The following is a 17,929-nucleotide window of genomic DNA, read 5'->3' as shown; positions in this document are numbered from 1 at the left end:
TCTCTCCATAAGACAAAACTCCATCCCAGACACTTGGAAAACAGCCTTTGTTCTTCCTTTGCTGAAGGGAGGTGACCCCACCTCACTGAACAACTATCGACCAATCTCTAAACTCTGCATTTTAGCCCAGGTTCTAGAAAAACTGATAAACTCTCAAATCAAAAATTACCTGGACTCATTTAACATCTTACCTCCCCATCAATCCGGTTTCAGGAAACAACACAGCACAACCACTGCTTCACTGAAGGTTCTTAATGACGTTGTTGAAGCACTGGATGCTAAGGATTATTGTGCTGCACTTTTCTTAGACCTGTCTAAAGCTTTTGACACTGTGGATCAGAACATCTTGTGTCATAAACTCTCAGAAATTGGTTTCTCAGAACACACCATTGGTTGGTTCTCTAACTATCTTTCAGACCGGAGGCAATGTGTTCAACATAATGGTACTTCCTCCAGTTATTTAACAGTCAACAATGGTGTACCACAAGGCTCAGTCTTAGGACCCACCCTCTTTACAATCTACATACATAATGTAGGTAAAAGCATCCCTAATGCATCCATACATTTCTATGCTGATGACACAGTTGTTTATTGTCGAGCTAAAACTGTTGCTAAGGCTTTCCAGCTTTTGAATTCTGCATTCAACTACATCCAGACTGATTTGTTCCGCCTCAAACTTGTCCTAAATGCTGACAAAACCAAAGGGATGCTTTTTTCAAATAGGAAGTTGGTCCCAGCAGTTCTTCCTCCGATTTTATCCTCAAATGGTGTCCCCATTGAGTTTGTTGAATCCTATAAATATTTGGGTATCTTGGTCGACTCACATCTCTCTTTTAATCTCCATGTGGAAAACTTGGTAAAGAAACTGAAAGTTAAACTGGGTTTCTTTTTCAGAAACAAATCCTGTCTAACCCTGAATGCTAGAAAACGCCTTGTATCTGTGACTTTCCTTCCCTCAATTGATTATGGTGACATTATTTACATGAACGCTCCTACAAGAACCCTGCAGATGCTGGATGCTGTCTATCATGGTGCACTAAGATTCATAACTGGCTGTGATTATCGTACTCACCACTGCACCCTGTATTCACTAGTTAACTAGACATCATTAACTTCACGCAGACTCTCTCACTGGTACATTTTCATCTTTAAATCACTTCTTGGTCTGCTGCCTTCATACATCTCCTCCTACATGTCTCTGTGTGAGTGCAGCTACAGCGTGCGCTCTCAGGACATTATTACCTGCAGTGTTCCCTCAATGAGGACTGAACTAGGCAAAAGGGCCTTCTCCTACTCCGCTCCTGTTTCCTAGAATATCTTACAAAAAGATTTGAAGCTCTCGACCTTGACCTCTCTAAGTGGCTTTAAGAATCTGTTGGACTCCTGGCAGGGACCAATGCAGACATGTTCCTGTTTTTAGTTTTCTACATTCGCCTTAGAATCTAGCTGTTTTTTTTTTTTGTTACCTTTTCCTTTTTCTTTTTTTCCTTTTAGCCATCCTATTTGTAAAAAAAAAAAAAAAAAACTGTATTATGACTTTTTATAATTGTTTATTGTTGTTGCTGTTGTCATCTTTCTTTGTTGAAATCAGGTCTCTCTTGTAAATGAGTCCTCGAGGCTCAATGGGATTTACCTGTCTACATAAAGGTTGATTGATTGATTGATTGAGCCATATCGCCCACCCCTAACTTTGGGGTGCATCGATAAATCGGCCTCAATTTCCTTAATTTTGGGAAATCAGAAATCAGCAGATACTTGCATGATAAACCGATTTTACTTATTTTTTTGTTTGTTTTAACAACAATTGTCTGAACTTCATTTATATTTCAGAGCACTACATCATGGCCAGTTAAAACAAGTTTGTATTGTTTCTAGGATATTGTTCAAGGGTATGTTTTTCAATAAAATATTGGAAAATTGAAGGTACATTGTGATTTTATAACACCTGACAGTGTCGCTTATAAAACAAAATAGATATCGGCCAAAATCGGAATCGGCAGGTCAGACTTTTTAGAAATCTGTGCTCGGTCAGAAAACTGCAATCGGTGCACCCATAAAAACTGGCTTTGAGACAAAGGATGTTACCTTTAACTTCAAATTTTCTTGTTCAACCTTTTTTTTTTTTCCATTTACCCCTTATTTATACAGGTAGTCTCATTGAGCCATGAGAACTCATTTTCAAGAAAGACTTGTTTAGGGAGCAGATGGTGGGGGTTAAGGGCCTTGCTCAGGGGCCAAGAGTGGGGTGAATGAGGGTGGAGGCAGGTGTGGGTGTTCCACCTTTTCCACCCACATGTTGATGTTGACGGTACCGGGAGTTGAGCCTGCTACTTTCAGATCACAGGCCCATCTTCTATCCTCTGTGCCACCACTCCCCCAAATTTTTAATGCAGTCACTGCTGTAGGGGAACACCACCACAGAAACAGTTCACCTCAGCTTAAGCAGAAACAGTTCACCTCATCTCAAACAAACATCATTCATGTGTTTTGAACTGTTTAAAATAAGATGCATCTATTCACTTGGGAACAGACTTTGCTTTACAGGTGTTCAATTCAGCACTGACTTAGTTGACACTAATGAAAGTGTAATAAAATTAAATTTAAAAAACTGTTACTGTGTTAACCACTTTCAATTTGAACTCATTTCCCACGAAACAACAGGTCGTTTTAATGAGTTTGGTTCAACTGACCTCAAAGTAAAACATCTGCTGAGATGAACTTTTATTTTTTTTTAAAAGGAGTATTACTCCCAGGATGGGTTCCAATGAAGATAACATTTTAAAGAACCCTTTGTATAAAATGACATTTTCTTTTCAGGAGATGAACAGCAACACTTTTTGGATGAACATTGCATGTTATTTCAAAAGCTTCAGACCTGAATGTTCGTTTATGAAAATGTCTGTTTAAGTAATCCCTCTAAGATAATCAATTGTCTTGTTTTTCTCTTTTTAAAAGAAGAGTGACATTTTAGAGGCAGACAGAGAAAATGGACTTTAGATGTTATAAAACATGAAAGAGTTAGGACCACCCCTCTTCCAAAAGGTGGACCAAAGTCAATCTGTAACACACAGACAGTTAAGTTGGGGGAGTGGTGGCGCAGAGGTTAGGGAAGGTGGGCCTGTGATCGGAAGATCGTCGGTTCAAGCCCCGGTACCGACAACATCAAAAATGTGGGTGGGGTAAGTGAAGTACCCACACCTGCCCCCACCCTCATTCACCCCACTCTGGGCCCATGAGCAAGGCCCTTAACCCCCACCATACTCCCTAAACAGGTCTCTCTTGAAAATGAGTCCTCGTGGCTCAATGAAACTACCTGTATAAATAAAGGGTAAATGAAAAGTTAAGTTTCACTTATACTTCCATTCTACTTGTACATCACATCTTCTTCACCACTTCTTCTTCAAGCACTGAACTTAGAGCAAACTTCAGAGAAAAAAACTTCCTAGTGAGACATCCTAGGAAGGAGGAGAACGAGAGAAACAGCCTTTTCTGGAAACCCTGCAGAACCTGGCATTAACCTGAGATTTGTTACCAGAGCAATTGCACCGCAGAGAGGAAAAATCCCAGCTGACTTCCATATGGACCCTCGTCCCTCTAAGACAGTCCTTCTCAAATAGTGGGGTGCGCCCCCGGAGCAATGCCAGGGGGGGGGCGCATGTGACCCCGAGGAACATTTTGTGGCAGGGAGGGGTTTTTTTTCTCTCTCTCTTTTTTTGCACCATTCTCATTTTGTCAGGGTGCGTTGGGCAACTGTTTGCTAAAATCCGGCAACTCTCAGTATTAATAATAATAAAGTTATGAACAAATATGTCTGTCTTGTCGTTTGGGGAGCCATGATTGAACCGTGTCGCTTCCCTCTACTGCTGAGCAGCTGGTGACGCTCGTCCCCCGCGGCACGCGTTAGTTAACTGCCCCACTTTCACTTTGTTTTGTTTTTTTGTTTGTTTTTTTGGTTTGTCAAAGCACAATTTTGATGTTTTTTAATACAGAAGTAATGTTTAATAAATGTTAGGACTCTATTCTTTGCTAACAAATCCTCAGCTCTGGACGCATTTCACCCACAGCGCGCAGCAACAAAGAGTATAAACTCAAAGCGAGAGCGACACCTGCCCCCTCTTTCCTCTTTCACACTGACATTTTTTAGTTTTATCGACTGTCAAAATACAGTTTTCATGTTTTTTTTATTTGTTGGAAAAACGTATGTTTAACAAATGTTAGGACAGGCAGCAGCCCCGCCTCCTCCCTGTGCGGCTGCTGCAGCTCTCGTTTTTTTTTTTTTTTTCAATCGAATCCTTGACTGTGCGACCTGTCAATCAACTTGAAGTCAATTAAGTTACAGGCATTTAATTTTAATTTGGGCATCAAATCGTCACCTTTGAATATATAATATTTTAAATTCATTGAATTAACTGTTGGTCAGGTTACGTCTTGTTGTGCCATTAGCTCTAAAATAGTTATTGAATCAAGTGTTTACTTCCATCCATCTGCGGGGGTAGCAGCCTAAGTAGGGAAGCCCAGACTTCCCTCTCCCCAGCCACTTGGACCAGCTCCTCCAGGGGAATCCCAAGGTGTTCCAAGTGTTTACTTATGTAGGTAAAACTAGATGTTAAACAACCATTAAAATACACAAGGATGCAGGAAATGGCATCTAATTTATTCAAAATTTTCTGGTGGAGGACCCCCAGACCCCCCCATCAGTGTGATCTATATTTATATATTTTTTTTATTTAATGTTAATAAGGATACAATGTTTTGTAGAGGTGTACTTATAACAATTTTATAGACAAATTATAATATTTACAGTTGCGGCGGAGAGTTGGGGGTGGGGAGCGAAATGTTTACTTCTTCCTGGGGGGGGGGGGGGGGGGGGGGGTGGATCCCTTTTTTTTTTTCGGGGGGGGGGGGGGGGGGGGGGCGTAACTAATGCCCCTTTTCCACTGTCACAGTGCGGATCAGGTCAGTTCGGGTCGGTTCAGATCGGCTCGGGTCTGTTGTGTTTTCATTTATGCCACTTTTCCACTGTGACAGCGCGAGTCAGATATTTCCAGCTTCACGCGCGTTTAAGGTCTTCCCACTGTTCCTGTGACCGGCTCGCCTCCCTAAATTCTGGCCCGGCTTCTCAAGGGGTCCAAGCGAGCCGCGCCGTGACGTCAGAAACACTGTCGGTCACTGATTGGTCGGGGGAGGAGTCTGTGGAGTCTTTCCAAACAACCCGATCCACCATTTTTTCTCTACCGCTTGCCATTAGCGATAACTCAAGGAGCGTATCTTTTAGTATTTTGAAGCTATTAAAAAAACAAGAATATCAAAGCCGTGGTCAAATGCAGAAGTGCAGGTGTTGTTGTGCTTGGTGGCCGACGAAAAAAGTCAAAGCGAGCTAGATGGAGCGATTGGAGGGTGGTTTGGAAATGGTTACTGCTCTACTTGAATCATTTATAGAAGATGGTGAGTGTTTTCTAACTTTAAACATATTTTAAGTGACTCATCCCATCGGTTCTGAACATATTTTTAACTAACAAAAGAGGCTGACGCCATAATAGGACAACATCGGTGCTACGATGCTAAGCTAATTTGCATAAACGCTAACTGTCTTCCGGTCCCGTTTCTCACTGTATTTTATCCAGAACGTATTTCAGCGCGTGATGGTTCATCTCTAAACTCCACATTAAACCCTCCAAGCCTCCCGGCTCCTGCCCCTGCTCCATCAGAGGAGTCTGCACCTGACAGAGCTCCATCACAGCCCAGCTGCACCTCACAGAGCAGCACAACACTGCAGCTTCTGTGCTCGGTAAGAACAGATGCAACATGTTCCACATCACTTTATTTGTGCCGATAAGGACTTGACTTATTTTATTTTTAAAGTAAAAAAATAAAATGTTGAATAAATACTGAATTGGGATGAAATTATGTACTTTGTACACAGGGTCCCAGTTACAGACAACAAAATGTAAAAGAAAAACAGTAATAAGATCTAAGATATGAATTGAGAAAAATATCAAATAAAAGGTGCACCAGGACTTTCAGCTGAATCTCTCAGGGGTTACAGTTGTACGGCCGATAACTAGTAAATGATAACTGATAACTGTCTTTTATGAATTTTTGACTGTTTTTGTCTCACTTCATCCTAGAACCAAAAAATTTACAACATAATAACAGTTGAGCAGATTCTAGTAATCTTTTCTTAGGATTCATAAAAGATCAAATGCAATTGGAAATTCTTCTCAACTTCCAGTATGAATTTAAACAAACACTATATGAATTTAACATTGTAAAATTTGTTTAGGAAATTTAATGTTCAAGGACACCACTTAAGAAAAAAATGTTTAATAGGAAAAGTAAGAAGTGAAAAATGTACAAAAATAAAAACTACTGCGTCCAACTAATGATTGTGTATCTGTCTGTCCCTTGTCTCACGGGCTTCATCCAGAAGAAGACACAAGTGTTGTTCCTGCTGTGTCCGGTTCAGTTCTTCATGTTCATTCATTGATGAAATAAGACTTTTCTTTACTGGACTCTTTTCTCTTTCTCTTGACTAGAAAGAAGAAAAAGGTGGTTAATTCAAGCTACATACTGTTTTTGAAAAAATGCATAAAACAAAGAAAGGTGCAGCTAACAGCTTTAATAGATATATTAATAATAATAAACTGATCAAATAAGAAAATGAAAAATAAATTGATTTAAAAATAATGAAAATAATATAATAACAGTGGATATATGAATCAGAAAGTATTATACAGATGCAGATATTTATCGTCATTCACACCACATGTGGTCCATGTGGTGGATCAAAATTATGTTCACAGGGTCCCAGTTACATCCAACAATAAAATATAAAAGAAAAACAGTAATAAGATCTAAGATATGAACTAAGAAAAACGTCAACTAATAATATGATAAGCACTAATAGCATAAAAACAATAAACACAATACACAGAACAGCAGCACAGACATGAGTCTGTGTGAACAGATGAGCACGAATAAACACATCAACATGAAACAGATCAGCAGCAACATGAAACACATCAGCAGCAACATGAAACACATCAGCAGCAACATGATTATCCTGGTTAGATATTAATAAGGCTGCACAAACTCAAGTTCATGTTGCTGTTTGAGACGTATTGTTTTAATTGTTTAATGCTATTAGTGCAGTGGATGTTTTTTAGTTGATATTTTTCTTAATTCATATCTTAGATCTTATTACTGTTTTTATTTTACATTTTGTTGTGCGTAACTGGGACCCTGTGTACATAATTTCATCCCAATTCAGTATTTATTCAACATTTTAGTTTTTTACTTTAAAAATAAAAGCAAGTCCTTATCGGCACAAATAAAGTGATGTGGAACATGTTGCATCGGTTCTTACCGAGCACAGAAGGCTGCAGCGTTGTGCTGCTCTGTGAGGTGCAGCTGGGCTGTGATGGAGCTCTGTCAGGTGTAGACTCCGCTGATGGAGCAGGGGCAGGAGCCGGGAGGCTTGGAGGGTTTAATGTGGAGTTTAGAGATGAACCGTCACGCGCTGAAATACGTTCTGGATAAAATACAGTGAGAAACGGGACCGGAGGACAGTTAGCGTTTATGCAAATCAGCTTAGCATCGTAGCACCGACGTTGTCCTATTATGGCGTCAGCCTCTTTTGTTAGTTAAAAATATGTTCAGAACCGATGGGATGAGTCACTTAAAATATGTTTAAAGTTAGAAAACACTCACCATCTTCTATAAATGATTCAAGTAGAGCAGTGGCTGTGTCCAAACCACCCTCCATTCGCTCCATCTAGCTCGCTTTGACTTTTTTCGTCAGCCACCAAGCACAACAACACCTGCACTTCTGCATTTGACCACAGCTTTGATATTATTGTTTTTTTTATAGCTTCAAAATACTAAAAGATACGCTCCTCGAGTTATCGCTAATGGCAAGCGGTAGAGAAAAAATGGCGGATCGGGTTGTTTGGAAAAGACTCCACAGACTCCTCCCCCGACCAATCAGTGACCGACAGTGTTTCTGACGTCACGGCTCGGCTCGCTTGGACCCCTTGAGAAGCCGGGCCAGAATTTAGGGAGGCGAGCCGGTTCCAGGAACAGTGGAAAGACCTCAAACGCGCGTGAAGCCGGAAATATCCGACCCGCGCCGTGATAGTGGAAAAGTGGCATAATACTAAATAATTGAGAAGCACTGCTCTAAGATGACAGGTGAACTTTGAGGGAAAATCAGCCTCTCAGTCACCAGAACATCTGGACTGGTACCATTTTTAAGCAGCTGTTGGACCATTCTGACCATCTCATTCTGGTAGGACAAGAGATTTTTAATGCCTTTCTGGTGATCATACATCACACTAATATTGCTTTATACACACTACAGTTAATTTAGACACAATTTCAACTACTCCACAAACAGAAATGTCCAAAAATTCTGCCTTTTTAAAGTTTCACTGATTTGAATAATCAAGTAGACCTTTGATACAAAGCTTTTTGTTATTCATTTGTGTATTCATTTTATGCATAATCTTCATCAGATATAACACATTATTATTTTGTGATTATTTTGGCATATCTGTGTGTATTAACTGATTTGATGCCTTTTAAACACAAGAAAATAATTCACGTTTCAGTTTACATTTAATTTGGGGGTTAGAGACTGATTTTTCCTCTAAAAACAGAGGTGGTGCCCATACAAAACGAGGTTATTTGCATAATAAATGCATATCTTATGAGCTTAACTCATAACTGATAATTTACAATATACAGGTCCTTCTCAAAAAATTAGCATATTATGATAAAGGTCATTATTTTCCATAATGTAATGATAAAAATGAATCTTTCATATATTTCAGATTCATTGCACACCAACTGAAATATTTCAGGTCTTTAATTGTTTTAATACTGATGATTATGGCATACAGCTCATGAAAACCCAAAATGCCTGTCCCTAAAAATTAGCATATTTCATCCCACCAATGAAAGACAAGTGTTTTAATACAAAAAACGCCAACCTTCAAATAATCATGTTCAGTTATGCACTCAATACTTGGTCGGGAATCCTGTTGCATGTATGACTGCTTCAATGCTGCGTGGCATGGAGGCAATCAGCCTGTGGCACTGCTGAGGTGTTATGGAGGCCCAGGATGCTTCGATAGCGGCCTTAAGCTCATCCAGAGTGTTGGGTCTTGCGTCTCTCAACTTTCTCTTCACAATATCCCACAGGTTCTCTATGGGATTCAGGTCAGGAGAGTTGGCAGGCCAATTGAGCATAGTAATACCATGGTCAGTAAACCATTTACCAGTGGTTTTGGCACTGTGAGCAGGTGCCAGGTCGTGCTGAAAAATGAAATTTTCATCTCCATAAAGCTTTTCAGCAGATGGAAGCATGAAGTGCTCCAAAATCTCCCGATAGCTAGCTGCATTGACCCTTCCCTTGATAAAACACAGTGGACCAACACCAGCAGCTGACATGACACCCCAGTGACTGTGGAAACTTGACACTGGACCTTAAGCAATGTGAATTCTGTGTCTCCTCGCTTCCTCCTGACTCTGGGACCTTGATTTCCAAAGGAAATGCAAAATTTACTGTAATCAGAAAACATAAATTTGGACCACTCAGCAGCAGTCCCAGGCGAGATGCTTCTGACGCAGTCTCTTGTTCAAGAGTGGCTTGACCTGGGGAATGCGGCACCTGTAGCCCATTTCCTGCACACGCCTGGCATGGTGGCTCTGGATGTTTCTACTCCAGACTCAGTCCACTGCTTCCGGAGGTCCCCCAAGGTCTGGAATCAGCCCTTCTCCACAATCCTCCTCAGGGTCCGGTCACCTCTTCTCGTTGTGCAGCGTTTTCTGCCACACTTTTCCCTTCCCACAGACTTCCCACTGAGGTGCCTTGATACAGCACTCTGGGAACAGCCTATTCGTTCAGCAATTTCTTTCTGTGTCTTACCCTCTTGCTTGAGGATGTCAATGATGGCCTTCTGGACAGCAGTCAGGTCAGCAGTCTTACCCATGATTGCGGTTTTGAGTAATGAACAAGGCTGGGAGATTTTAAAAGCCTCAGGAATCTTTTGCAGGTGTTTAGAGTTACGTCGTTGATTCAGATGGTTAGGTTAATAATTTGTTTATCAGAGTCAGTCAGAGAGTCAGAGTTTCTTTATTGTCATTCGCACCTCATGTGGTACATGTGGTGGAGCGAAATTATGTACACAGGGTCCCAGTTACATCCAACAATAAAATGTATAAGAAAAACAGTAATAACATCTAAGATATGAACTAAGAAAAACATCAACTAAATATACACTAAGCACTCATAACATAAAACATTGAACATCAGAATATTATAGTATAATATTATAATATTATAGAACCTTTTCATGATATGCTAATTTTTTGGGACAGGCATTCTGGGTTTTCATGAGCTGTATGCCATAATCATCAGTATTAAAACAATTAAAGACCTGAAATATTTCAGTTGGTGTGCAATGAATCTGAAATATATGAAAGTTTCATTTGTATCATTACATTATGGAAAATAATGATCTTTATCACAATATGCTAATTTTTTTAGAAGGACCTGTATATATCCAACCCCATATCCCTCTACACTGCAGATGAGTGATTAAACCAGCCACTAGGAAGCACAAGCCAGTGCATCTCTTGTGCCGGTCCCAAGCCCGAGTAAATGGTGAGGGTTGTGTCAGGAATGGCATCCGATATAAAACACTTTTGCCGAAACCATAATGCGAGTTCATCAAAGTGGACAGACTAACAGATGAGGTCCTGCAGGAATCCCCATGGACTATGATGTTTGCAGATGACATTGTGATCTGTGGTGTAGGGCTGAAACGATTCCTCGAATCATTGAGGACCTCGATTACAAAAAATCCTCGAGGCAAATTTATCTGCCTCGAAGCTTCGTTAAACTATTCAGAGCACTGTGGTCTAGCCGGAAGGTTTTTGTGTTACACAACACTAGCGCTTCCGCTAGCATTTCAGCTAACGCGTATGTGCTAAGTTTGTAGCTATGGAGGGAACGGAGATTGAATAGAAGAGCCCCAAAAACTGTCAAAAGTTTGGGAACATGATAGGCTAAAGAGAAAAGACAACACAGCTCAATGCTTCCACTGTAAAGCAGAACTGGAGTAACCACAACAACAACACGTCGTCGATGTTGCAGCGTCTGAAGAGAACACACCGACTGTGGCATCAAACTCGTCCACAGCTGTAACAGGTATCATGTTCTCTGTGCAAAATACGTGAACCTAAATGTGATAATCTATCTGTTCCCTGTCCTGGCTTCTCTCCACTGGCTTCCTGTCCACTTCCGAATTGATTTTAAGATTTTATTGCTTGTTTTTAAAGTCTTAAAAGGTCTGGCCCCGTCATATTTATGTGATCTCATTAACATCTACACTCCAGTAAGAGCACTCCGGTCTACCAACCAGTTCCTCTTAGATGTCCCCAGATCCAAACTTAAATCCAGAGGTGATCGAGCTTTTGCGGTTGCTGCTCCAAAACTGTGGAACAGTTTACCTGAGAATTTAAAGACCGCTCAGACTGTTGAGACTTTTAAATCTTTGCTCAAGACTCATCTGTATTCCTTGGCATTTCATCCACGCAGAGTCTGAGAACAAGTTGAGCTGATTTTATTGTTGTTGTGTGTTGTTTTTACTGTCAACTTATGTTTTTGAGTGGCACTAGATGCATTTTTACTCTTTTTTTAATTTTTAATCTGTCTTAACTGTAAAGCACTTTGGTCAGCTTTTGTTGTTTTTATGTGCTATATAAATAAATTGACATTGACATTGACATAATCTGTCATGTTATAGATGTAAAATGAGGCATATTTTTTGCTAACGTTAAATTACTGTAATCATAGTGGCTACCTGGCAGGGTCTGTACGTTGTGTGAGAAAAAAAAACTGCAGGACTTGATGCAAGTTTGTTAAAGATAAAAGCAGCATCAGACTGATGCATTTATTTATTGCTGAAATTCCATCCTAACTTAAATGAGATATTTAGGGTGAATATTATAAATGTAAAGTTAAACGAGTTAGGATATTTTTTCTTCTTGCTACTGTTGTTTATGACTGAAAACTGGGATTAATCTGCATTTATTACTACTGTCATATTTGTTTATAGCTCAGCAATCAAGACTAGAGCTGCAACAATGAATCGATAAAATCGATAAAAATCAATTATTAAAAGTGTTGGCAACGAATTTCATTATCGATTTGTGTGTGTGTGTGTGTGTGTGTGTGTTTGTTTAATTGCTCTTTTAGCTACTTTTGCCTGAACCCAACACTGTAAGTGAAACAAGGCATTTCTTGAGTTGCTGTAAATTATGTTATAATACATATTTACTCTCTCATTCCAGAAAACAACAACAAACAATGACACTTCATGATGGACAGACATCATGGACACCACAGCAGCAGCTGTCTTCACTGATAACATCCTTAAATGAGCGTCACTGACACGAGGCCTCTGCCGATGGTTGAAGACGAAGGTTTCACTACAATGATCCACACTTTTAATCCAGGTTACAATGATCCACACTTTTAATCCAGGTTACAATAATCCACACTTTTAATCCAGGTTACACTCTTCCCTCAAGGACGCATTTTACAAAGTAGCTACATATTGTGCAAGTATAAAGTATACATTTGTATATATTTTTGTGTACATTTATTTTTTTATTTGACTAACTTTTATTTTTTATTATTCAATATTTTACAAACAGAATAGTCAAATAGCAACCTGTTTTTTGTGTGAATTTCTGTCAGTCAAATGTTCAATTTTGGAATAAAGGGGTGGAAATTAAAACTGCACCCCCCCCCCCCCCCCCCCCCCCCACCGCGCGAATCCCTCACCTAATTGAAAAAATAATGAGCCGATGAATCGATTATTGAAATAATCGTTAGTTGCAGGCCTAATCAAGACTAAATAATAATAGTCTGCAGAACTCAATGTACAAACTCAAACTTTACATTATCGATCTATCTTACTCAGTTTCTAACATAAAGATTCCATTCAGTTTTCCAATCCTTAAAAATGTATAGCATTTAGATTTTTAAGTGATGGTTAAATATAATTCAGTGACAGAGGGTTTTAATTAAATCATCCTCAAACGTCACACATAAATAAAAGCATGAATCAAATACAACTGACAAACTAATGTTACTTTGATTGCAGCAGGTCATCAGAAAGTGTAGATTACTTAACAATATTACATAATTTTATAATATCCATTGAAGTACACTTAAAAATGTATTAAGGAATAACAATGAACAAAAAATTAATAATTTTCTTCTTCTTTTCAGTGAATGGCAGAGTCATACGTTGGACAGCTTCGTACAAAGAGCTCCAGGATGTTTGGTTGTGCAGCAGCTGAGTTCACAAACAGCATTTATAATATGATCATCAAGAGACATGCCGCTGCTGTTCGTGGTGGAAGATGAAGGATCCAGAAGATCATCTCCACCTTCAATACAAATCATGTCCTTCCTTCCAGATCCTACTTTGTCAATTCCATTCAATTTTCCAATCCATAAAAATTATTTTAGAGCAATTAGATTTTTATGTGATGTTTAAAAATAATTCAACTTAAGCAATAAAATATTTTAAAAAGAGGAATTAAATGGGTTGTTTATTTAATGTTTTTTCGTGTATTTGTATCACTCATAAAATGAGTACGGTAGTTACTGCAGAACCTGACAAATTTTGTTTTTGATTACCCGAATATTAATCAGAATAATCTATAGATTACACGATTACTAAAAAATTAGTTTACAACAGCCCTCAGTGTTTCCCCTACCATTATACAAGCGGGGGCGCCCCACCCCATCAACAGAACCGAGCGCCCGTCTACCGAACCCCACCCCCCACCTGTCAGCACTGACGTAACTCTAAACTAGTGGCTCGCAATGCAGGTGAATTAGCTAAAAATCTAAAGGCAGCCTCTTCCTTCACGCTGAACACACCCCCGCCACTGGAAAACTGTTGGTACAAACAGCGCACGGCTCAGATGTGCGTATCTCTCTCCCCCCACGGCCCAAAAAAAAAACTGTCGGTTCAGACAGCGCACGGCTGAGATATGTCAGTCTCTCTCATCTCACACACCCTGCTCTAAAACTGTCAGTACAAACAGCACGCGGCTGTCTCTGTGTCCCTCAAAACTATTGGTTTAAACAGCACGCTGCGCAGCTTAGGACGAGTCTCCGTTCCAGCACACACCCCCAACAAAAATCACGGACGAGATGAGGGCCCCGCCATGGCAAGTTATCTAGGGGAAACACTGGCCCTACTGTAGTGCAAACAGGGAACAGGTGGAAGAGAACTTGGAGAGGTGGAGGTATGCACTTGAAAGAAGAGGAATGAAAGTCAGCCGTAGTAAGACAGAGTACTTCTGTGTGAATGAGAAGGAGGCTGGTGGAACAGTGAGGCTACAAGGAGCAGAGGTCACAAAAGCGCAGGACTTCAAGTACTTGGGGTCCACTGCCCAGGAAAATGGGGAATGTGGTAAAGAAGTGAAAGAGAGAGTCCAGGCAGGATGGAGTGGATGGAGAAAAGTTTCAGGGGTGATTTGTGACAAAAAGGTGTCAGCAAAGGTCAAAGGAAAAAAGACAGTGGTGAGACCAGCTATATTGTATGGTCTGGAGACAGTGGCATTTGACAAAAAGACAGGAGAAAGAACTACAAGTGGCCGAAATGAAGATGTTGAGGTTCTCCTTAGGAGTGAGAAGGATGGAGAAGATCAGGAATGAGATCATCAGAGGTACAGCACAGGTTGAACAACTGGAAGATAAAGTTAGAGGCCAGACTGAGATGGTTTGGACATGTCCAGAGGAGGGACCGTGGGTATATTGGTAGAAGGATGTTAGAAATGCAGATGCCTGGAAAAAGACAAAGAGGAGATATATGGATGCAGTTAGAGAGGACATGGAGGTAGTTGGAGGACAGAGAGAGGTGGAGGAGGATGACTCGCTGTGGCGACCCCTGAAAAGGGAAAAGCTGAAAGAAGAAGAAGACTGCAGATGTGTGAATGTCAGTTTCTGTAAGATTTCTGCAACTGGAGGAGATATTTCTGCTAACTGATTACCTTCCTCAGCTGTCTCGCATTTTAAGGGTCAATCCTACTCCATGTTTCAGCTCCTTTCATACATCAGATCTCACAGAGCACTTCTAAACAGCAAATTTTGTTTTCAACTTTTGTTTTGGGCCATTATCTCGTCACAGGACTCATGATTTTGAATTGAGACCAGACTTTTTGACAAATGGGAGCAGGTTTTATTTCAGATGCTTCATATTTCATTGTACCCAGACCAGACTCAAGCCGACCTGTGTCAGGTGCAGCCTAACCCAAGAACAAAAAAGAGAATCTTCTTGTGTTTGAGAGCAGATATAACGCTGGTTCTTAGAAACCTTCAGTTTTAAAAAAGAGCTGACGTATTTTTCCGAAAGCGCCAGCAAATACAGCTGTAAATCAGTGTTTGCCGTCCACATACGCCTATGGTCCAGAAATGCCCATGGTCTTTTGGTCTGCTGAGCACCCCTTCTTACCTGGTGAACAGGTGAGAAGGTTCCTGGTGTTCCTGCTGAACACCATTTACATATATTTAATATTTAATTTGATTAGTATATTGTTTACCACTTAGAAATGGTGTCCATTCTAATAAACACGTCTTTTCAGCCAGAAATGTCAATTGTTTAACACAATCATTTTTCTCTATTGTTATGTAAAAACGCTTACATGAAAGTGCATTAAAACTAGTACTTTGAATGACATATCTCCTGTCTTATTCATGCAGCGTTAACAAATGAAGCCGTGTCCTTGTTGCGTTAGTTTTTTGTTGCAAGCAGAAGGACTATCAACTTTCGAAAAATGTCCAAGTGCCTAACACTTTGTCTTTTTCCTGGCACCTGCGTTTCTAACATCCTACTAATACTCACTGTCCCTCCTCTGGATATGTCCAAACCATTTCAGTGTCTTAACTTTTCTTCTTCGGGTAGCCAAAAACTGACTTTGGACTTGGAACTAGATCGGGCCTAACCGGAACAGCAGCGCTGCAGCAGATACTAGACTCATAACAGATCAGCATGGACTAGAAACGGACAGCGTGGCTCTCCATAAAACACCCTGTGAGTTTTCATGTTACATTGGACCGATTAAACGGCCAAACTTACCCAAGAAAAGCTCCACTACCTGGGCTAAAACATCGATATGTTTCCCTGAAGCCAGCGTCGACTCACACAGTAACACGTGAAGGTGGACCTCAACGCTGATTGGCTGATTGTAGGACCGCCTCATTAACATCCCGCGAGATTGGACATTTGTATGTGGCCAGGTGAGATATGTTGACGCCATCTTAATAGGTGCCTGCATGGAAATCAGTGTCCTCAATGGAAAATATTTAAACCGTTATTGTAACCGCTCCCAAAGTCTTTTCGTCTGGTACAGCATAAGGCCACTCTCCAAATGATGTTTACCAAGCTTTTAATTATTTTTTTGTCACACAGGAAATCTTCTTTTGCCGGCAAACACCGTGAAAAACTGAAAAAAAAAGGGTTAGCAAAATTGCATTTATAACCAAAATTAAACATATAACAAAATCAGAAAATGTAAACATACCGTGTACGCCTTCTGACCAAACATTTAGGAGGTGTTATTGCATATTGTCCATTTATCCTCTTGGTTGTCTCTGACTATTTTCTGCAATACATGCATACAGCTGATGTAACTGTGACTTTCCTTCGCTCCATTGACAATGGTGATATTATTTACATGAACGCTCCTACAAGCACCCTGCAGATGCCGCCTATGGTGCCCTAAGATTCATTCATTCATTCATTCAACCTTTATTTAGACAAGTTAATCCCATTGAGCCTCGGGGTCTCATTTACAAGAGACCTGATTTCTTCACAAAGAGTGATAACAACAATGGATAACAAGGACAACAACAGACAGTCGTAAAATGGGCATAGGCATATAAATTTAAGTTTTTGGGGTTTTTTTTACAAATCAAAAAAAATAGCAACCAAAAGGACAATCAAGAGGAATAGTAGCAAAAAAAAAACAGCTAGATTATAAGGCGATTTAGAAAACTAAAAAAACAGGAATATGTCTGCATTCGTTTTTGCCAGGAACTTAGAGTTTTAAAGTCACTTAGAGAGGTCAAGGTCGAGAGCTTCAGATGTTTAAAATATTTTAAGATTCATAACCGGCTGTACCAGACGTCCCCGATTTTCGGGGACAATCCCCATTTTGGACGATCCGTGCCCAGCTAAAGCTGTCCCCGAAAATGCCCCCGATTTGAGCAAGTTATGAATGAGAAAAGAAATGTTGCATATAGACTGTAATTACAGTGCGGTGTGTGCGGGAGCTGTTGCGTGCAACAACCTCTGTTACTGTAGCAGCTGATCGTGCCGGCGATGCAGCTCTGACGTTACAGACAGAGAAGAATAAGAAGAGCCGTGCGTGCCTCCTTTAAAACAGAAGAAGAAGAAGCGCAGCACTAGTTTGTCAACAAAAACAGGGAGCTCTCCTGTGATATGGTATGTATGAACAGATTTTTTTTGTTTGAACTGGGTTGAATCTTGCCGATCACATCAACTCTGTGGATAAATACATCAAGTTCACACGAGAAGATGTAAAAAAAATGGCAGGTTGGCTTTCTTGGACTGTGAGGTCTCAGTATCTGATAGAGGACATTTGCAAACTGAGGTGTACTGCAAATCCACACACAGAGACCAGTATTTGCAGTTTGACTCCCATTACCCTCTGGAGCACAAGTTAGGAGTCATCAGGACTCTGTACCACAGAGCAGACACCGTCCCCACTAACTCAGGAGCCAGGCAGGAGGAGAAATCCCACACAAGACAGGCTCTGGAGCAATGTGAATATCCTAACTGGGCCTTCCTGAAAGCAGAGAAAAAACCCAAACAGGACT

General features: G+C 40.3%; 1 protein-coding gene across 1 annotated transcript in view; it reads right to left on the bottom strand.

The window, feature by feature from the left end:
* Positions 1-16,261, bottom strand: part of mtm1 (myotubularin 1) — a gene marked incomplete in the record, with an annotated part of 286,925 nt that extends 270,664 nt beyond the window's left edge. Inside the window, 1 exon segment of the mRNA XM_037674683.1 lies at positions 16,167-16,261.
* Positions 16,262-17,929: the final 1,668 nt, after the last annotated feature.

The sequence above is a fragment of the Nematolebias whitei genome, chromosome 1 (assembly GCF_014905685.2).
Source record: "Nematolebias whitei isolate Nwh7 chromosome 1, NemWhi1, whole genome shotgun sequence".
Taxonomy (NCBI): Eukaryota; Metazoa; Chordata; class Actinopteri; order Cyprinodontiformes; family Rivulidae; genus Nematolebias; species Nematolebias whitei.
The sequence above is the reverse complement of the archived record's forward strand: the minus strand, read 5'-3'. Positions and strand labels throughout refer to the sequence as shown.